Genomic DNA, 23,533 nt, shown 5'->3' with positions numbered 1-23,533 from the left:
AATAATCTAATAAGAATGCAGGAAAAGTAACCACCAGGTGGCCAGCACTGCAGCCTCACAGCAAGAAGGTTGCTGGCTGGGTCAGTTGGTGTTTCTGTGTGGAGTTTGCATGTTCTCCCTGTGTTGGCATGGGTTTCTTCCGGGTGCTCCCCCACAGTCCAAACACGTGCTATAGGGGAATTAATTAACTAAATTGGCCGTAGTGTGTGTGTGTGTGTGTGTGTGTGTGTGTGTGTGTGTGTATGGCTGTTTGCCAGTTACTGGGATTCTGCTGGAAGGCCATCCGCTGTGTAAAACATATGCTGGAATAGTTGTTGGTTCATTCCACTGTGGCAACCTCTGAAATAGAGACTGGAGGAAAATGAATGAATGAAAGTACTTACTTTTTGGTGGTATTTTTATATATTTTTACTCAAGTAATGCAGTGAGTCAGAGTTATTATAGTTAACAAGCAAAAATAAAACGAATAACATTCATCTAGACATGCATTAAAAAAAACTAAACCTAAAAAGAATGCTAAAAACTAAAATTTATAATCAGAATATATTAAAACACGACCTGAAATTGTATTTTTTTAAAGTAAATGTTTGCCATTGTGCAGCATGATCCTGCAAACCACATTTATTTGCTGTTTAGTGCACGACAAACAAATGTGAAGCAAATCAAAACATGCTTGTTGTTGTCGTGCAACAGCCCTGACATCTGAAAGTGAAATTAGCAGAGGGTGAGCATGTGGAAATGTGTCAGGTGTGAAAACCAAATGGGCATATGATTTCTTTTTTAGGGCCGAACATCAGTGAGGTGTGAACTGAATGATGCAAGTAATATCACCGCGGTGTTTAAAGTCTGTAAGACCTGCACAAGGTGTGGTTCAAGTGCAACAAACAGCTCAGCTTCAAAGAAACCAAACACAAGTCAAACCAACATATGAAAGTAAGAGTGGACTTTATATGCATTGCTATTTTTCAAGATTATTTAAGCTTATTTACCACTGTAAACCTGGATAAACATCTAAGATAACGTAAAATACATCACATTAGAATAATTTCTATATATTATATGTTGGTTTAAAGTAATTAGAACTATTTCACAACCAAGACCTGACATTTACATTTGTTAATGTATGACAATATCTGTACATTTTTAAAGTTTAGGTGAACAAAAATAAAGCTCAAAGCTCAAAAAATAAATAAATAAATACCTAAATAAACTAAACACACTAAACCAACATCTGAAACAGAGTGAGGACTTTATATGCTTCACTTTTATTGTTTAATTTGCATTATTTAGACATCTTTTACATTGTAAACTTAGGTAAACATCTAGGATAACATGAAAACAGCAGAAATACAATGGAAGAATCTCTATATATTATATTATATAAGAAACCAAACACAAACTAAACCAATGTCTGAAACAAAGAGAGGACTTTATATGCATCGCCTTGATTGCTTCAGTTGCTTTATTTTGACATTTTTACCACTGTAAACTTGGGTAAACATCAAAGATAACATGGAAACCGCACAAATAAATTGGAAGAATTTCTGTATATTATATAATATAAGAAACCAAACACACACTAAACCAACATCTGAAACAAAGAGAGGACTTCGTGCATCACTTTTATTGTTTAATTTGCATTATTTAGACGTTTTTAACATTGTAAACCTGGGTAAACAACTACGTAGATAACATGAAAACAGCAGAAATACAATGGAAGAATCTCTATATATTATATTATATAAGAAACCAAACACAAACTAAACCAATGTCTGAAACAAAGAGAGGACTTTATATGCATCGCCTTGATTGCTTCAGTTGCTTTATTTTGACATTTTTACCACTGTAAACTTGGGTAAACATCAAAGATAACATGGAAACCGCACAAATAAATTGGAAGAATTTCTGTATATTATATAATATAAGAAACCAAACACACACTAAACCAACATCTGAAACAAAGAGAGGACTTCGTGCATCACTTTTATTGTTTAATTTGCATTATTTAGACGTTTTTAACATTGTAAACCTGGGTAAACAACTACGTAGATAACATGAAAACCGCAGAAATACATCGGAAGAATTTCTGTATATTATATTATATAAGAAACCAAACACACACTAAACCAACATCTGAAACAAAGAGAGGACTTTATGTGCATCACTTTTATTGCTTAATCTGCATTATTTAGACATTTTAACACTGTAAACTTGGATAAACATCCATCATAACATGGAAAACACAAAAATAAATTGGAAGAATTTCTGTATATTATATTATATAAGAAACCAAACACACACTAAACCAACATCTGAAACAAAGAGAGGACTTCGTGCATCACTTTTATTGTTTAATTTGCATTATTTAGACGTTTTTAACATTGTAAACCTGGGTAAACAACTACGTAGATAACATGAAAACCGCAGAAATACATCGGAAGAATTTCTGTATATTATATTATATAAGAAACCAAACACACACTAAACCAACATCTGAAACAAAGAGAGGACTTTATATGCATCACTTTTATTGCTTAATCTGCATTATTTAGACATTTTAACACTGTAAACTTGGATAAACATACAGCATAACATGGAAAACGCAAAAATACATTTGAAGAGTTTTTATATATTATATTAAATAAGAAACCAAACACACACTAAACCAACATCTGAAACAAAGAGAGGACTTGATGTGCATCACTTTTATTGCTTCATTTCCATTATTATTTAAATATTTTTAACACTTTAAACTTGGATAAACATCTAAGATAACATGGAAACACAATTAGAATAATTTCTATATATTATATGTTGGTTTAAAATAATTAAAACTATTTCACAACCAAGACCTGACATTTACATTTGTTAATGTATGTGAATATCTGTACATTTTTTTTAGGGTTTAGGTGAACAAAAATAAAGCTCAAAGCTCAAATTAAAGAAACCAAACACACACTAAACCAACATCTGAAACAAAGAGAGGACTTTATATGCATCACTTTAATTGCTTTATTTGCATTATTTAAACGTTTTTAACATTGTAAACTTGGATAAACATCTAAGATAACATGGAAACCGCAAAAATACATTACATTTGAAGAATTTCTATGTATTATATTAAAATAAGAAACCAAACACACACTATACCAACATCTGAAACAAAGAGAGGACTTTATATGCATCACTTTTATTGCTTCATTAGCATTATTTAGACGTTTTTAACACCTCAAATTTGGATAAACATTTAAGATAACACGGAAAAACGCAAATTTACATTACATTGGAAGAATCTCTAAACATCTAAGATAACATGAAAACACCTAGCAACCTAGCTTTCCCATGTGGTCTCCCATCCAGGTACTGACCGGGCAGCCCTGCTTAGCTTTAGTTGGCGACCATGTGAGAGTTGCAAAGAGCGAGCTGCCGGCTTGTTTGATCGGGTAGTTTGATCAGGACACCCGTTTAATCGGGCAAGCCACAATGTTTACAGCAAGATCAAATAAAATACATTTGTGGTCACTGATAAATACATCATCGATGGGTACAGAGCCAATGTTTAGGCAAGGCAAGTTTATTTCTATAGCACATTTCATACACAGTGGCAATTCAAAGTGCTTTACATAAACAGGAATAAAAAAGACAAGTTTAGGACATAAAATGCAGACAATAAAAATTATTAAAAACAAATAAAAAATTTAAAAATGTGTTAAAATAGGTTATAAAAGAATGAAAAAGAAAACAAAAAACATAATAGTGCGATCTGTCGGACGCAGCACAGTGCTCATTCAGTAAAGGCACAGCTAAACAGATGTGTTTTCAGTCTTGATTTGAATGTGCCTAATGTTGGAGCACATCTGATCATTTCTGGAAGCTGATTCCAGCAGCGAAGGGTGTAGTGGCTGAAAGCTGGTTCACCCTGCTTTGACTGAACTCTTGGAACTTCGTTTATATGATCCTAAAGATCTGAGTGATCTGTTGGGTTTGTATTCAGTGAGCATATCTGTAATGTATTGAGCTCCTAGGCCATTTAGTGATTTATAGACCAGTAATAATACTTTAAACTCTATTCTGAATGTAACTAGGAGCCAGTGTAGAGACCTGAGGACAGGTGTGATGTGCTCTGATTTCCTGGTTCTGGTCAGAATTCTGGCCGCAGTGTTCTGGATGAGCTGCAACTGTCTGACTGTCTTTTTGGGAAGACCAGTGAGGAGTCCATTACAGTAATCCACCCTGCTGCTGATAAAAGCATCAACAAGTTTCTCTGAGTCTTCACTGGAAACAAAGCATCTGATTCTTGCAATGTTTTTGAGATGATAGTATGCTGATTTACTGTCTGCTTTGACATGACTATTAAAACTCAGATCTGACTCCAGAGTCACACCAAGATTCTTGACCATGAGAGTAAGCTAAGAGTGTGACCCCTACAGTGCGTAGGACCAAGGACATGTAAAGTTAGAGGACCTTCTAATATCAGAAAACTCAGAAGCCACTTTACTTGCATCGATATCAACGTGAAATGTTTTTAAAGTTTGAATATTTATAAATAAGTCATATTAGCTCTGATTTTTATTTGTGTTTAAAGTGTAGGAGTGCAATGAAGCTGATTTAAAATGTGCATTTTTTTGCATATACAAACTGGAAGCTAAAATGTACGAATGTATGTATTCTGATATATATTTTTAAGCGGTTCCGCTCCGGCCTTTTTGAGCGTGCGTGCATCTGTGGAAATAAGCCTTTCCTAAAACGTCTCGGGCAGAACTGTAGCTAACCACATTGAGTCTACTTTTAAAAAAGCTGTGCTTTAAGTAAAACTACATTTCTTCCTCTTGAATTAAAGAGAAAATCCGGCAGATAGTGCCCCGCGCTTTTAAAATGAAATTAAAAATGCAGTCTTTGATGTTTTCCCCCTCTTTTTCCCCTCTCGCATGCACATTTTTTTCCCTCTCGTTTCCATGCTTTTCTCTTTGGTTTGTTCCAAATTCCGAACCATCTGTGGGTATGTGATACTTCTCTTCAGTACAATGAGCCTGGGCAGGGAGGCAGTGTTTCCCATAATCCTCCAATTCATTCAACTCTCACATCATATCATGCAAATGGGGCTTGCTGTCTCAGGACCCGCAATCCTGTTCCAACCGTATGCCTGAGCCGTGCGCGATACAACAAATTTATTATGCATGCATCGCACTAGGCTTATGGTAATAAGGTATTAAATTAGTGCTGGACATTATTGCTCCCCCAGATCATTTCTGTTTCAGAGATTTTTCATAAAAGACATTGGATGTGAAGGGAAACAGATTGGAAGCCAGATGAGGTGACGCTCGTTGCTGGATTTGACATCTCGCGTTGCGGCGTCTTTTTTCAGCTTTTTAAGCATCACTTTGGACAAACGGTCACAGTAGAATTTTCCTCAGCTAAATCGATGCGAAAATGAAACTTGTCAGCTAAGAAACGACCAATTTTGACCTGAGACGTGGCGCGTGTAAATGCGGATTGGACCTGTCGGTTTGCGTCAATGAGTCGTCGTGGAGTTGCATTTTGCCAGTGTAATCCCAAATAGTCTTTTCGTAATGGAAGAGAGCGATTGGAAACACACAAGCACTGAAGGCATCAGCACAGATAACGGCTTGCTTACCTCACGTGATATTTATCTAAAACATGTCACCTGTTCACTTTTGTATCTTACAGATGGTAGTTTAAAAGGTACATTTTTGTACCTATAGAGTACACTTGTGTTTTTGAGGTACTTTGAGATCATTGTCAGCCTGTTGGGTCGAGGGGCCCTAAATGCGAAAAATAAATAAATAAAATTGGGCCCACTGGTGTAAAAACAGAAGCACAAAAAAAAAAACACAATTCCATTATTTAATTGTATACATTTTTATAAACTGTAACATATTTAACCTATAATACATATGTATAAAATATTTACTCATATTTAAACATAAGTGGGCGATTCAGTGGCGCAGTAGGTAGTGCTGTCGCCTCACAGCAAGAAGGTCGCTGGTTCGAACCTCGGCTCAGTTGGCGTTTCTGTGTGGAGTTTGCATGTTCTCCCTGCCTTCGCGTGGGTTTCCTCCGGGTGCTCCGGTTTCCCCCACAGTCCAAAGACATGCGGTACAGGTGTGTGTGTGTGAATGTGTGTGTGGATGTTTCCCAGTGATGGGTTGCGGCTGAAAGGGCATCCGCTGCGTAAAGACTTGCTGGATAAGTTGGCGGTTCATTCCGCTGTGGCGACTCCGGATTAATAAAGCGACTAAGCCGACAAGAAAATGAATGAATGAATGAATGAAAACATAAGTTTGCAGGTACTGCAAAGTATTACAAAGTACTAAATAATGTATTATAGCGGAACACACCTTTACTCTGAGCTTGCTTTTCTCTGCTTTTCTCTTCTTTTTTTTCAGCTCCGGAAAGATTCCATTTGGACACCATTTTGTTTCAAATTAAAATTAGATTAATTTAAATTAAAAATAGCAACGACACTTGTGATGTTATATTACTTAGGACTTTTCGGGTTTATATTAAACATGAGCGATTTAGAGAGATAAAGTTGAAGTCAGAATTATAAGCCCCCTTTCATTTTTTTTCTGTTTCAAATATCTCCCAAATGATGTTTAACAGAGCAAGGACATTTTCACAGTATGCCTGATAATATTTTTTCTTCTGGAGAAAGTCTTATTTGATTTATTTCGGCTACAATAAAAGCAGTTTTTAATTTTTTTGAAACCATTTTAAGGTCAAAATTATTAGCCCCTTTAAGCTATTTTTTTTCAATAGACAACAGAACAAACCATCGTTATAGAATAACTTGCCTAATTACCCTAACCTGCCCAGTTAACCTAATTAACCCAGTGAAGCCTTTAAATGTCACTTTAAGCTGTATAGAAGTGACTTAAAGATCTAGTAAATTATTATTTACTGTCATCATGGCAAAGAGAAAATAAATCAGTTATTAGAGATGAGTTATTAAAATATTATGTTTAGAAATGTGTTGAAAAAAATCTTCTCTCTGTTAAACAGAAATTGGGAAAAAAATAAAAAATAAACAGATGCTAATAATTCTGACTTCAACTTTGTGTGTGTGTGTGTGTGTGTGTGTGTGTGTGTGTTTGTATATACACATACATACAGTTAAAGTCAGAATTATTAGCCCCCCTGAATTATTAGAACCCCTGTTTATTTTTTTTCCTAAATTTCCCAAATTTTCCCCTATTTCTGTTTAATGGAGAGCAGATTTTTTCTACACATTTCTAAAGATAATAGTTTTAGTAACTCATTTCTTATAACTGATTTATTTTATCTTTGCTATGATGACAGCAAATAATATTTGACTAGATATTTTTCAACACACTTCTAGACAGCTTAAAGTGACATTTAAAGACTTAACTAGGTTAATTCGGGTAACTAGGCAGGTGAGGGTAATTGGGCAAGTTATTGTATAATGATGGTGTGTTCTGCAGACAGTCAAAAAAAAATTGCTTAAAGGGGCTAATAATATTTACCTTAAAATGGGGTTAAAAATTAAATAAAACAAATATACAAAACAAATAAAACAAATAAGATTTTCTCCAGAAAAAAAATATTATCAGACATACTGTGAAAATGTCCTTGCTCTGTTAAACATCATTTGGGAAATATTTAAAAAAGAAAAAAAAATTCAACTATAAATATATATATATATATATATAAGACGCAAAATTATCATTTCCATTAATGACTGATTCGGGGAATTAGGGTACAGTGGGTTGTTTTGTTTAGTAAAGTTTTGCACTTGCAAATATTTATAAATAATTGGACCAAGGTAAATTTTGTTTACTTTGTAGTTGCTCAAATGAAGGAAATATTTGATCAATAAATATATCAAATTTTATTTCCAGTCATCGAATCCTGTATTTTTAAATGAGGGAGCAAATGAATGACTTTTTTTTGTGATGGGACTTTACAGGGAGCCAGCTTGCCAACCAAAAAACCAAACGTTGACAGTATGTGAAACTACTGGATTGTTTAATAGATCAGGCCGTATAGTAGGTAAAGGAGAAAAAAGTAAAGCTGGTATTTTTATTTCTAAGAATGTAATGTACACTATATACAGAGTGTCCTCATATACAGAGATTTGTCTATTTTAAAGGGATAGTTCACCAAAAAATAAAGATGTTTTGCCCCTTCACTTGTTCCAAACCAGTTTTTGCTTCTCTTTAACACAAAAGAAGACTTTTAATTTTTTTTTAATAACGCTGAAAACTTGTAACCATCGACTTTCAAAGTATGGAAGCAATTATATTTCAGCACCTCCGGTTGACTTGGTGGAAAATAACAGCATATTGCATTTCAGTCTTGAAAGCTGCCTCAATGTATGCGGGTGCAACCGAAAATGGACAGTATCAGCCTCCAAAATATTTTAATGAGCATAATCATTCATTTTCTTTTGACTTAGTGCCTTATTGATTAGGGGTCGCCACAGTGGAATGAACCACCAACTACTCTAGCATATGTTTTATGCAGTGAATGCCCTTCCAGCCACAACCCATTGCTTTGAAGCACCCATACACACTCATTCACAAACACACTACGGCCAATTTTGTTTACCCATATTCCCCTATAGCGCATGTGTTCGGACTGTGCTCACTCCTATTTCTGTCATCAATCTGGCAGCCTCAATTTGTGTTGTATACGCATTTTGAATTTGGACTGCAATTCCTAGTTCGTCCAATAGGTGTCAATCCTACATACTGCACCTTAAAAAAAGTCACATTGAATGTTCAGATAGCACATTGCTTTATTTCTTCTGCTAATGGCATCCCACAGAAGCTCTATAAATCACTGTATCATAAATATGCAGCGTTTATCAATCACGGTGCTGACGCTGATTTATTTACGCTCCTGTCACATTATACATTCGCTTATGTGCTACTCTACACAACAATACTGTGATTCTCCAAAGAGTCTTTTTACCTCATTATATTTTTATGACAATCACACAATAACAACAAGAGGAAATCCCTTCCTCGTCCCGCGGCAGCAGCGTGTAAACACTTATTATCAGAGCGGAGTTTCCTCAGGAACACAACGCTTTAGTCGACGTCTTGTTTAGCAGTGTTTTCTCCTGGAGAAAGGGATTCACGTGGCCTTTAGTAGAAACTACTGACCTCCCCACCACAGAAAGGGGATTTTTTTCGGTAGCACTTTACAATAAGGTTGAATAACTTAATGCATTTACTAACATGAACAAACAATGAGCAATGCATTTAATACAGTATGTGTTCATGTTTTATAACGAAAATACATTGTTAGTACATTAATATATATATATATATATATATATATATATATATATATATATATATATATATATCTTTTTTTTTTTCCGAAAAACTTTTTTCCGAAAGTCTTGTCATGGTTCAAAGTTGTAAGAGCACCAAATAATAATTTGACTTCTAATAATTTGGAAACAGGCCCAGATTGGCTAATCGGGAGGACCGGGAGAATTCCCGGTGGGCCTGTCCGTTTTTTGGCCGCGAGGGCCGGTGTCCCTAGCTCCAGAATCTTTTGCTCTCAGCAGTCACACTTTTTAAATTAATTAATTTTTTACTTGACCACAGTCTTCTTATTTATTATTTTACGACAACTGTGCTCTTTTTATCTATTTTCTCGCAGGCTCGTGAGCAAGATGCAGCCTGCAGGTTAATAATGATATAACTCAGACGAGTCACCTCTTGTTTTATAGCTGTTGTGGTCCAGTGGTTAGCACGTTAGGGCATGAAGCCGACCTGGGTTTGATCCTCGTCTGAGTAGCTTATTTTTTTTTTCATTTTTATTGTTAAGACATATAATACTGTTAGGATTGTTGAACATTTGAAGTTCTAAAGCAGCTGTTTTCTCAAAAAAAGACGTGATAGTGTAATTAGAAACTGAATTGGAAATGTCCTTATTTTACTATAGTCAGTCGTGAACTGAGGTGGGCCGGTCTGAGGCTTGAAACTCCAGGGCTGAAAAGGAGTCCCACTCCGGCCCTGTTTGGAAAAGTGTCAGAAGGGAGGTTTTTCTGATGAATCATCTGCTGATCTGCATCCCATTCTTCACAAATACTGCAGAAGACCTACTGGAACCAGCATGGAGCCAAGATTCTCACAGAAATCAGTCAAGTTTGGTGAAGGAGAAATCATGGTTTGGGGTTACATTCAGTATGGGGGCGTGCGGGAGATCTGCAACATCAACAGCCTGAGGTGTCAAGACATTTTTGCTGCCCAAACCACAGGAGAGGGACAATTCTCCAGCAGGATAGCGCTCCTTCTCATACTTCAGCCTCTATATCAAAGCTCCTGAAAGCAAAGAAGGTCAAGCTGATCCAGTATTGGCCAGCCCAGTCACCAGACATGAATATTATTGAGCATGTCTGGGGTAAGAAGAAGGAGGAGGCGTTGAAGATGAATCTAAAGACTCTTGATGAACTCTGGGAGTCCTGCAGGAACGCTTTCTTTGCCGTTCCAGATGACTTTATTAATCAGTGATTTGAGTCATGTCAGAGATTTATGGATGCAGTCCTCCAAGCTCATGATGGAGTCAGACACAATATTCATTCTGTCTCCACTGCAGCAGGACTTTATATTCTATACTGGACATTATTTCTGTTCAGTGATGAGACTTTTGTCTAAGCAGAGTCAGACTTTACTGTCCTGATGAAATCAGTCAAAATCAAGACATGATCAGATTTAATTGTGCTCAAATAGGCAAAATCTAGAAGCCTTTTCCTTTCATATAAGACACTTTTGATAGCAATTGATCAACTAGGGAAACTGGGATAGGCAACAAGACTTTTGTCAGGTAGTTTATGTATACAACTAAGGTTTGCTTGTTTTGACAGATTATTTAAAATATGCGGCAAATATAATTCAACTAATTAACATTTTTTGGATAGGGCAAGTGAACCTCTTTCGCACGGGAAATTTTTAGTCTTTAGCATTGTCTAAGTCTGAAATTTCATTCATTCATTCATTCATTTTCTTTTTTGCTTAGTCCCTTTATTAATTGGGGGTCGCCACAGCAGAATGAACCGCCAATTTATCCAGCATGTGTTTTACACAGCGGATACCCTTCCAGCTGCAACCCATCTCTGGGAAACATCCACACACACACACTCATACACTAGCACACCCTATTCACCTGTACCACATTTCTTTGGACTTGTGGGGGAAACCAGAGCACCCGGAGGAAACCCACGCCAACACAAGGAGAACATGCAAACTCTACACAGAAATGCCAACTGACCCAGCCGGGGCTCGAACCAGCAACCTTCTTGCTGTGAGGTGAACGTGCTACCAACTGCGCCAATTTTATTCATAATTATCAAAAACAAGTTTTTTAAATGTCCTAAATTTGACTTTGTGAAACCTTCAGAAACCCTGTAATGATATCAAGCATGAATTTGGGTTAAATAAAGCACTAGTAAATGTTTAACTATGATTAATAATTGCTGTACATATATTGTTCATAATTAGTTCATGTCAGTAAATACAGTAACTAATGAAACCGTATTTTAAAGTGTGACCTTTTTTTCAGGCCACCAGGTTGAGTTTTTAGGGTCACAAAAGCCTAGATATGAAACTATTACGAGTTTCATAACATACTTTTAAGTGTTCTTTGTAGAAGTGACGCCTCTGCGAAAAACATCTCTGAGAATGATCGAAGTAGATAAGATATTCACTTTATTTTGCAATGCAGCAGTAAGTTAAGACTTTTGAGTCCATATTGACAAAATATATAAAGTTAAAGTTACTACTTTAACTTAGCTACTAGCTTGTAACTGAAAATAGTCACATCAGTCTTTCCCCGGGAGATTTCAGTGGCTGAACAACACTTCTGTGCAGATAACCCATTCATAACAACACAATCTACATCAGCTCTGCGTGACTGAAAGAGTTTTAAAACAGAACATGACCTGTCTAATAGAAAGACTTCAACCATGGTGTCGTCCTTCCTCCAGCGTACAAAACTAACTCCAACATTGATTCAGGATTTGAACAAGTTTTGATTCACTCATCTGTCACTCATGTCCACATGATCTGCATGAACAGAGGTGCGCAGTTGTGCAAATCTACATTTGTCGACAGACAGTTTGGGCTACTTATCAGAATTATGGGAATTGTCGGCCCAACTAATTGTAATCGGATGAAATTTTTTTAGTCTTAATATAAAACTAGTCAGAATATAATAAATTATATATATAAACTTTATATAAATACTATATAAATTTAGTCCAGAATATAAAACTGCACATAAACACATTTAGATCATTTACTGTAATCATTACTATTAGCATGTAAAGACTTTCAACCAGCACAACAACACATGTTTCTGAAGACAATCACCTACTGCACCTGTAAATAGTCTAAAAGTTAACTAGCTCATAAATGTGTGAAATATTAATAGTACTGAACATGACTCATACATTATTATTTAGTATAATGTATCCTAAAATGACTTAAATCTGCCTTGGAAAAATAATGTAATCTGACTTATTAACTTTAATGATTTATGCAGAATATTTTCCAGCATAAATATTTATTAAACCTTAAAATTTAGCCAAAGAAATAATAATAATAATAATAAAAATAATAATAATAATAATAATAATAGTAAACTACTAACAATATCACCTCACATCAAGAAGGGTGCTGATTTGAGTCCCGGCTTGGTCAGTTGGTGTTTCAGTGTGGAGTTTGCATGTTCTCCCTGTGTTGGCGTGGGTTATCTCCGGGTGCTTCAGTTTCCCCTGCAAGTCCAAACACATGTGCTATAGGGGAATTAATTGATCGTAGTGTATGAGCGTTTGTGTATGGGTGTTTCCCAGTACTGGGTTGCAGCTGGAAGGGCATCCGCTGCTTAAAACATATGCTGGAATAGTTGGCATTTCATTCTGCTGTGGTGACTTACAAAATGGAGGTTAAGCTGATGGATGATGAATGAATGAACAATAACACCATTGAATGTCATAAATAGGATTGAAAAGATATTAATATATATTTAAATGAATTCAACTTTGTAAAAACGTTCACATTTGTTTAATAAATCAATATTATTATAAAAGTGTTAAAAATAACTTTATTATATTGAATAAATATACCAATAATATTCAATTTGCATGATTAATAACTTACTTTACATGTGATTGGTGATAAAGTGTAGACTCTTTTAATAATTACACATTAATAATACACAATACTAAATGACTGAGTGTTAAATCAAACAAAACCATCACATAATATTATTAATGCTGTATTAAACAGGGCTTATTTCTCTTTTGTTTGTATTTTGTGTGTGTGTGTATATATATATATAAATATATATTCTGTGTGTTCTGGTATTTTAATCCACTAAGTGCGTCTCTATTTCTCTCCACACAAGCGCAGCGCGTCATAATAACCCTTATTTCTGTAATTCTGTCGTATTCACTCAGATTAAAGCCCTGCATTAATAATGTTTTCATGACTAATTAATAGTTTGCACCTTGCCAAGAATCGTTTTCTTCCACCACTAATTCTAATTGGTCCAATTAATCATGCAAAAGGTAATTAGCATAGTCAAATGAGACGTGAAGCTTGTTGGTGCTCCGGGGAATTTGCCATGTTTTTTTTTTGTCCTCTTTTTGATACAAATAAAGAATTAGTCAGGGGTGCTGCTGGATGGATCGCACCATAATGCTAATGAGCGCAGCGCGGGGGAATGACAGACGCTTCACACGGAGATCTGGCAACCCAATACTGAAACACTCAATGAGACATCAACAAACAGAAGAAGTGAAGGAAGAATAAGAGGATGATTGAGAAGAGGAGGAAGTGGTAGAGGAGGAAGAACAAGAGGATGATTGAGAAGAGGAGGAGGAAGTGGTAGAGGAGGAAGAAGTGGAGGGTGGAGAAGGGGTAGGAAGAGGAAGTTGAATAGAAAGAAGTGGTAAATGAGGAAGAAGAGATGGAGGAGAATGAAAAAGAGGAGGAGGAAAAAGAAATTGAGGAAAAATGAGGAGGAGTAAGAAAAAGAAGAAGAGGAGGAGGAGCAGGAGAAAGAGGAAGAAGTGGTAAATGAGAAAGAGGAGGCAGTGGAAGAAGAGGAAGAGCAAGAAATGGTAGATGAGGAAAAAGACGAAAAGGAAGAAATGGCAAAGGAGGAGGAATGGAGAAGAATGGAGGATGGAGAAGAGGAAGAGGAGGATGGAAAAGAGGAAGGGGAAGAAATGGTAGAGGAAGAGGAAGAGAAAGCTGAATAGAAAGAAGTGTTAGATGAGGAAAGGGAGGAGGAAGAGAATGAGGAGGAAGTGGGAGAAGACGAGGAAGAAGAAGTGGATGAGGAAAAAGATGAAGGGGAAGAAGATGAAGATGTGGTCGATGAGGAGTAAGAAGTGGGGTATGGAGAAGAGGAGGAGGAGGATGGAAAAGAGGAGGAGGAAGAGGAAAAAGTGGTAGAGGAGGAAGAAGAAGAGAAAGTTGAATAGGAGGAAGTGTTAGATGAGGAAAAGGAGGAAGAAGAACGAAGAGGAAGGATAAGAGGAAGAGGAAGAGGAGGTTGAAGAGCAGGAGAAAAAATAGGATAAAGTGGTAAAGGAGAAAGAGGAAGAAGTGGAAGAGGAGGAAGAGCAAGATAAGATGAAGAGAAGAAAGAGGATGAAGTGGTAGAGGAAGAAGAATGGAAGGAAGAGAAACGAGTAGTGGAAGAGGGAAAAAAAGAAGTGGAGTTGAGGAAGAGGAAGAAGTGAAGGAGGAAGAAGTAATAGAAGAAAAATAAATAGAGGTTGCAGAAGAAGAGGAGGAAGAGGAAGATGTGGTAGATGAGGAAGAAGAGAAAGTGAAGGAGGAAGGAGTAATAGAAGAGGAAGAGGAGGATGGAGAGGAAGAGTAGAAAGAGGAAGAAGTGGTAGATGAGGAAGAGGAGGGAGAAGAGAATAAAGAGGAAGGATAAAAGGAAGAGGAAGAAGAGGTTGAAGAGCAGGAGAAAAAATAGGATAAAGTGGTAAAGGAGAAAGAGGAAGAAGAGGAGGAGGAAGAGCAAGAAATGATAGAGGAAGAAGAGAAGAAAGAGGATGAAGTGGTAGAGGGGTAAGAAGAAGAAGAATGGAAAGTAGAGGACGCAGAAGAGGAAAAAGAAAGAAGCAAGCTTGTAGAAGGAGACCCAAAACATCTGACCAAAGTGATACAGTTTAAAAGCAAAGCTGAAAAATACCAAGGAAATATGTCAACTGTAGACTGTCTAGACATTAATAAAAGGATGGTTATGTTTGTTTTTTTAGAGTGTATATAAACTTCTGGTTTCAACTGTATATATAGTTGAAGTCAGAATTATTCACCCCCCTTTGAAAATTTTTCTTTTTTAAATATTTCCCAAATGATGTTTAACAGTTTCAGGAAATTTTCACTGTGAGTCTGATAATATTTTTTCTTCCGGAGAAAGTCTTGTTTTATTTCGGCTAGGATAAAAGCAGTTTTTAATTACTAACTCCATCAAGCCTCTTCAGCTGCTCCAGAACGCAGCAGCACCAGTGGTCTTCAATGAACTTAAAAGAGCACATGTCACTCCGCTACTCATCCGTTTGCACTGGCTGCCAGTTGCTGCTCGCATCAAATTCAAAGCTCTGATGTTTGCCTACAAAGCGACTTCTGGCTTTGCTCCTTCTTATCTGCTCTCGCTTCTGCAGATGTATGTGCCCTCCAGAAACTTGTGTTCTGTGAATGAACGTCGCCTCGTGGTTCCATCCCAAAGAGGGAAGAAAACGCTTTCCCGAACTCTCGCATTCAATCTGCCCAGTTGGTGGAATGAACACCCTAACTGCATCAGAACGGCAGAGTCACTCGCTGTCTTCAAGAAACCATTTAAAACTCAACAATTTAGTCTCCACTTCACTTCCTAATCTACAATCTCTGAATATCACACTAACTGTACTCAAAAAAAAAAAAAAAAAACTAAAATTTTTACAAAAAAATTACAAAAAAATTACTAAAACAAATTACAAATACTTTCCTTCTTAGACTTTACAGACCTGAAACTTGCCTACAGCACTTATTCATTGTTGCTCTTATAGTTGTGTAAATTGCTTCCTTGTCCTCATTTTTAAGTCGCTTTGAATAAAAGCATCTGCTAAATGACTAAATGTAAATGTAAAATGTAATTTTTTCTCTACTATTTTAAGGTCAAAATTATTAGCCCCTTTCAGCATTTTTTTTCAATAGTTTACAAACAAACCATCGTTTACAATAACTTGTCTAATTACCCTAACCTGCCTAGTTAACCTAATTAACCTAGTTAAGTCTTTAAATGTCACTTTAAGCTGTATAGAAGTGTCTTGAAGAATATCTAGTCTAATATTATTTACTGTCATCATGGCAAAGAAAAAATAAATCAGGTATTAGAGATGAGTTATTAAAACTATCATGATTAGAAATGTGTTAAAAAAAATAATTCAGGGGCGCTAATAATTCTGACTTTAACTATATATATATATATATATATATATATATATATATATATATATATATATATATATATATATATATATATTAAAACAGCTTTCTCAAATGGCAAAAAATACCACATTTGCAATATTCAACAGCAAAATCGCATATTTATTATGTAGCCTGTGATATAATTTCAATTAGCGTCCAGCTTATTGCATCCACAGCCGTGTAGAGACTGAATCTGTACATGCACACGTTTCAGAGCGGCTCAGTTTGAGATTGAAAGCAACAGAGCGTGATCTTATTTCTTTATTTCTGTTCTTGTTTATGGCGGCGCGCTGGAAAGATGGAGAACAGGTCCAGCTCCTCATCCGCTGTCAGCTGTGATTGGCACGAGTCTGGCAGCTTATTTATTTCTCTGGGCTTTGATCAATACACAGGAGTTCTGCTAAATTGCCTCCATTGCTTATAGCTCACAGAGAGAATGAGGAGCCGGACTCCAACACGCCGTCAGAAAGCACTAAAACACAGCGGAGAACCAAAATAGACAATAAATAGACAGAAGAATATAGGACGGCTCAAACCTTCACTTCAGCTTTGAAAAGGAAAATGCATGCATGAATGTATATGACCGCTAAATAGTGGAGCATTAGGAAGATGTTTACTGTATATTAGATTATGTAAGCGGTAAAACATTTAGAGAGCGCTTGATGACCTTTATTAAATATGTGTTTGAGTAAAATGCTAATACTTTTTGTAGTCTATAAAGGTCTGACAGCATTTCTTGCAATTTTAACAATATAGTTGATTCTGCTGTGGAGATATAGGTTCATTCTACTGTTGAGACCTCTGTAATAAAGACTTAGCTGTAGGAGAATGAATGAATGAATGAATAATAACAATATTGAATGTCACAAATAAGGTTTAAAAGTTATTAATATATATTTAAATTAATTCACCTTTGTAAAAAAAAAGTGGTCCCACTTTATATTAAGTGGCCTTAACTAATATGTACTTACATAGAAATTAATAGTTTGTTACAATGTACTTATTGTGTAAATACATGTATTTATTGTGTACTTATGCTTGATATAATACATGTATGTAATTACATCTGTAATTAACTTTTGTAATTACATTTGTAAATACACTGTTGACCATCCCTTACACCTTAACCCACCCTTAAACCCACCCATACCACCAAACATGTGCATAAACCAACCTCCATTCCAACTTAAAAGCACCACAAGTGTTCTTAAATACATTATAAACACAGTAAGTACATTGTATTTATTTTTTTTTATGTAAGTACATAGTAGTCAAGGACACTTAATATAAAGTGGGACCAAAAAAGTTATATAAAAACAATAAATTATAAATATAAAACACATTTGTTAAATCAATCAATCAATATTAAATTAAAGTGTTAAAATAACATAATAATGTGTTAAATAAGTAAAACAATAATATTGAATTCACATGATAAATAACAGACATTTGCATGTTGGGTGAACCACCACATATACAACCACCCCCACCCATCCCAAAAATCTAGAACTTTTTATTACTTCCATTGAAACACATGTAATTATCTCACAAGCAAACATTCAGACAGCACACAAACAAGCTGAAATGTTACTAATATGTCAGTACCTCTGGACTTTTTCTGCTTTTTTGCTGCAAAGTCACCAATTATATTATCATATAACACATTAAAGTAACTCAGGGGCATTGCTAGAAATAATGGCCATGCACCCACTACCCAAAAACATGTATTTTAATTATTTATTATAAAAAAATAAAAATAAATAAGTACTCGTGTGATATTGCTCATATATATATATATATATATATATATATATATATATATATATATATATATATATATGAGCAATATCACACAAGTAGCAGTGCGATATGGCTGTATATTAGCACTGGTGGGAGGCGTGCCTTAAGAGTCCCACCAGTGACAATATACAGCCATATTGCACTGCTACTCGTGTGATAATGCATTTATACAACAGTTCGATGGCACAATCGTGTATATAAATAAGAAAATCAAACACGGAGAGTCAAAAAAACCCGGGTGCTCCGGTTTCCCCTACAAGTCCAAAGACGTATTATAGGTGAATTGGATAGACTGTATTGTCCATAGTGTATGTGTTTGATTGAAAGTGTATGAGTGTTTCCCAGAAGGGCTTCTGCTGCGTAAAACGTGCTGGATAAGTTGGCGGTTCATTCCGCTGTGGTGACCCCAGATTAATAAAGGGACTAAGCCGAAAAGAAAATGAATGAATGAATAATCTAAGCAAGGGCTTATTATGTGGTCCTGGTGCCATCTTGTGGATAGCCAACGTCAATCGTCTGTGGCTAACAGAAATTAAAAATATATGATAAAATAGGCACTATCCTTATAAATAAACTGCATAATTGCAATCTAAACAACTACATTCTTGACTAAAAAAGCCTCAAAGTACATTGTTGTCCAACAGCTGCAATATTTGTCTAACTGTAGTGAGTTTGTTGATCTGCTGTCACTCTGTGGGCGGAGTAATACACAAAGGTGAAGAGGCTGTACAAGTGCTGTTATTGCTATCATCACAACTGCTGTCAGCCAATCAGATTCGAGAACCAGACAGAACTGTTGTATGTGTGTGTGTGTGTGTGTGTGTGTGTATATATATATATATATATATATATATATATATATATATATATATATATATATATATATATATGCATGTATGTATATATGCATGTATGTATGTGTATATACATACATCTCTTCTCCATCTACACGTCATCTCTAGGACCAGTCATCCAGAAACATGGATTCTCCTACCACTGCTATGCTGATGATACCCAGCTATACCTTTCTTTTCATCCTGACGATCCCTCGGGTCCAGCTCGCATCTCAGCCTGCCTGTTGGACATTTCACGCTGGATGAAAGATCATCATCTTCAGCTTAACCTCGCAAAAACGGAAATGCTTGTAGTTTCTGCCAACCTGACTCTACACCATAACTTTTCAATCCAGATGGATGGGGCAACCATTACTGCATCTAAAATGGTGAAAAGCCTTGGAGTAACGATTGATGACCAACTAAACTTCTCTGACCACATTTCTAGAACTGCTCGATCGTGCAGATTCGCACTCTATAACATCAGAAAGGTCCGACCCTTCCTATCTGAACATGCAGCTCAACTCCTTGTTCAAGCTCTTGTTCTCTCCAGACTGGATTACTGCAACTCTCTACTAGCCGGGCTTCCAGCTAACTCTATCAAACCTCTTCAGCTGCTCCAGAACGCAGCAGCACGAGTGGTCTTCAATGAACCTAAAAGAGCACATGTCACTCTGCTGCTCATCCGTTTGCACTGGCTGCCAGTTGCTGCTCGCATCAAATTCAAAGCTCTGATGTTTGCCTACAAAGCGACTTCTGGCTTTGCTCCTTCTTATCTGCTCTCGCTTCTGCAGATGTATGTGCCCTCCAGAAACTTGCGTTCTGTAAATGAACGTCGCCTCGTGGTTCCATCCCAAAGAGGGAAGAAATCACTTTCCCGAACTCTCGCATTCAATCTGCCCAGTTGGTGGAATGAACTCCCTAACTGCATCAGAACGGCAGAGTCACTCGCTGTCTTCAAGAAACTACTAAAAACTCAACTATTTAGTCTCCAATTTCCTTCCTAATCTGCAATTGCCTCTCTGGATATACCACTAACTGTACTCAAAAAAAAAAAAAGAAAATTGCAAATACTTTCCTTCTTAGACTTTACAGACCTGAAACTTTCCTACCGCACTTATTCATTGTTGCTCTTATAGTTGTGTAAATTGCTTTTTTGACCTCATTTGTAAGTCGCTTTGAATAAAAGTGTCTGCTAAATGACTAAATGTAAATGTAACACAATCTCACAGCAATTCGTAGCTTTTGGATTTGGTGGCTAATTCAAATGAATTCGTACAATCTAATCCATACAATTTAGTACGGTTTGCTCATCACCCAATGACGGTTGAGGTCAGGGGTGGGGTTGAGTGCCACGCCTTCTTTTTAAAATCGTACATTTTTGTACGAATGAATATAATATGATTATGTACGCATTAGCCACTAAACTGACAAAACGTAAAATACGTACGTTTTCTTTTTGATATCAAGCTGGTTATGATCCAGGAATGCAATATCTAGTTCAGTCACTGGGTGTCAAACCTATATACTGCACTTTTTAATGTTTTATGTTGTAGAAATAATACATAAGCTAGTTAAAATAAAACACTTATATTTTTGTTTTGTTTATTTTCACCTTTGTTCAGATCTGACTGTCCTCCATTACTGAAAATGAATAGACATTTTCAGTTTTGGATCACGATATTAACTCCAATTCATCGTGGTGCAAGGTGTGTGTTTGAGTGTATATGCATGTCCACAAAGAGTAAAGTATATTTTAGAAGAAATTAACATTTTAATTAATGTCAAGTATAACCCATTGTTTAACATTCAGTTTCTTTATAACTATTTGTGACATTTACCAGCCATTTCTGAGTGAAAGTTTCACCGCCACGCTTATCGTCGTTGCTTTCCATTGTTTTGCAACACACAGAAGTGTGATCTGCACATGATCTTCCTGGGTTTGTTCTGAGTAATGAGGTTTAATCTGCTCTTGACTTCACTGGAACAACTTTGCCTTGTAAATGTTCTTGAAAAGACACACTTGTCCATCTTGATCTGGTTCACATTCGCTGTGCGCCGCTGCTTTAAATAGCTCACAGTTAACCTGAACACTTTGAAGTGTTTTTGACGGTTTGCTTCTTGATTCTGTGACATTTCAGCCGTGAACCACCTGCACATCAGAAAGAGCAAGAGCGAGAGAGGGAGAGAGAGAGAGAGAGAGAGAGAGAGATTTAATTTTTAGTATATTACAGTAAGAAACACAAAACTTTTCAATAAATCAATTAAAATATAAAGTAATCTTTAATAATATGTTTAAAATAAGACCCCTTCCAAATTACTAATCAAGTTGTTTAAGTTTGTGCTTTATAGTCTTATACACTATCTGACAAAAGTTTTGTGGCTTATCCAAGTTTTAGGAACAACAAATAATAAGTTGACTTCTAGTTGATCATTTGATATCAGAAGTGGCTTATATGAAAGGAAAAGGCTTCTAGATTTTGCTTATTTGAGCACAATAAAATCTGATCATGTCTTTATGTTGACTGATTTGATCAGGACAGTAAGGTCTGACTCTGCTTAGACTAAAGTCTCATCACTGAACAGAAATAATGTCCAGTATAGAATATAAAGTCCTGCTGCAGTGGAGACAGAATGAATATTGTGTCTGACTCCATCATGAGCTTGGAGGACTGCATCCATACATCTCTGACATGACTCAAATCACTGATTAATAAAGTCATCTGGAATGAAGAAGAAAGCGTTCGGCAGGACTCCCAGAGTTCATCAAGATGCTTTGGATTCATCTTAAACGCCTCATCCTTCATCTTACCCCAGACATGCTCAATAACGTTCATTCTGGTGACTGGGCTGGCCAATCCTGGAGCAGCTTGACCTTCTTTGCTTTCAGGAGCTTTGATGTGGAGGCTGAAGTATGAGAAGGAGCGCTATCCTGCTGGAGAATTGTCCCTCTCCTGTGGTTTGGGCAGCAAAAATGTCTTGACACCTCAGGCTGTTGATGTTGCAGATCTCCCGCACGCCCCCATACTGAATGTAACCCCAAACCATGATTTCTCCTTCAGCAAACTTGACTGATTTCTGTGAGAATCTTGGCTCCATGCTGGTTCCAGTAGGTCTTCTGCAGTATTTGTGATGAATGGGATGCAGATCAGCAGATGACTCATTAGAAAAACCTCCCTTCTGACACTTTTCCAAATGATCAACTTGAAGTCAAGGTATTATTTGTACCTCTTACAACTGGGATCCACGACAAGACTTCTGTCAGGTATTAATCCAGGATTGTAGAGTACGTGGAAAAATCATGATGTGTGAAAAAGTCTCATCAAAACACATAAACATATATTTGTTAAAAGCTGAAAAAAGAACTGAGCCTGTTACAAAATAAAAAAAAAAGCATGATATTGGGTTCCTTGTTGAAAGCAAGTCATCAGATTTAACTGGATTTATAATTGAAAGAGAGAGAGAGAGAGCGAGAGAGAGAGAACAGTTTCTCAGTAAACCTTTGCTGTGCTTTTAATCACTAAATCACTTCCTCTGACTTGATGAACACGTGCTGCTTGAACACTCATATTGCAGATTTCATTTGCTCCAGTTTCCCCCGCAGTCCAAACACATGCACAATAGGGCAATTGGGTGAGCTGAAATTGTCTGTAGTGTATGTGTGTGAATAACTGTGTAAGGTCGTTTCCCAGTGATGGATTGCAGCTGGAAGGGCATTCACTTCATAAAACATATGCTGGAGAAGTTGGCGGTTCATTCTGCTGCGGCGACCCCAGAGTAATAATGGGATTAAGCTAAAAAGAAAATGAATGAATGGCATTGCAGGTAAAAACTATTCTGAAATTAGAGCTCGCTAAACTAATTCAGTCCCATAAACATGATCAGCATGACTGTATATTGTATACTCTTACTCTAACTCAACCCTCAAAGCAAACAATCTGCATGTTTACTTTTTCAAAATACTTCATTCTGTGGGATTTATTGGCTGTTTTCCTCGTGGAGATCAAGAAAATGTCCCGACAAGATCAACATTTATTGTTGTTGCTATACTTGTGGAGACAATTGGTTCCCATACTCTAAAGGAAATACAAGAACATACAAGGAACACATGGAAGGTAAATCCTGCCAATTTTAAATAAATCAAATAAGCATTGGAAATGAAAATGAAAATCAGATTAACCATTTCATTTTAAAACACTGTTCGCAAAATATCTGCCAAAATTGAAAATGAAATAAAATTATTTCATTTTTATTTTCATTTTCACTTTGACAACACATTGTCCCTGTCAAATTGATAATTAAAATGAAGTTGCCGATTTAACATTTAATTTTCACTGCATTTCCGCATCAAGACTGCCAATATTAAAATGAAAAGCCAAACTGAAAAATAAAATGCAAACAATTTTTACA

The 23,533-nt window shown here is 36.2% G+C and overlaps 1 protein-coding gene and 1 long non-coding RNA gene across 2 annotated transcripts in view; one reads left to right on the top strand and one right to left on the bottom strand.

The window, feature by feature from the left end:
- LOC147843705 (uncharacterized) overlaps positions 1-23,533 on the top strand; it is a 999,056-nt gene that overhangs the window by 712,744 nt on the left and 262,779 nt on the right. The window lies entirely within an intron of this gene.
- On the bottom strand, positions 18,172-22,501 carry LOC147836552 (uncharacterized). The gene is made up of 3 exons (XR_015494405.1): positions 20,658-22,501; positions 18,345-18,392; positions 18,172-18,271 (listed from the first exon to the last, which is right to left on the bottom strand). It is a non-coding gene; the product is annotated as an uncharacterized LOC147836552 (long non-coding RNA).

Source organism: Danio rerio, chromosome 6 (assembly GCF_052040795.2).
Source record: "Danio rerio strain M-AB ecotype USA chromosome 6, GRCz13ab, whole genome shotgun sequence".
Lineage (NCBI taxonomy): Eukaryota > Metazoa > Chordata > Actinopteri > Cypriniformes > Danionidae > Danio > Danio rerio.
The sequence above is the reverse complement of the archived record's forward strand: the minus strand, read 5'-3'. Positions and strand labels throughout refer to the sequence as shown.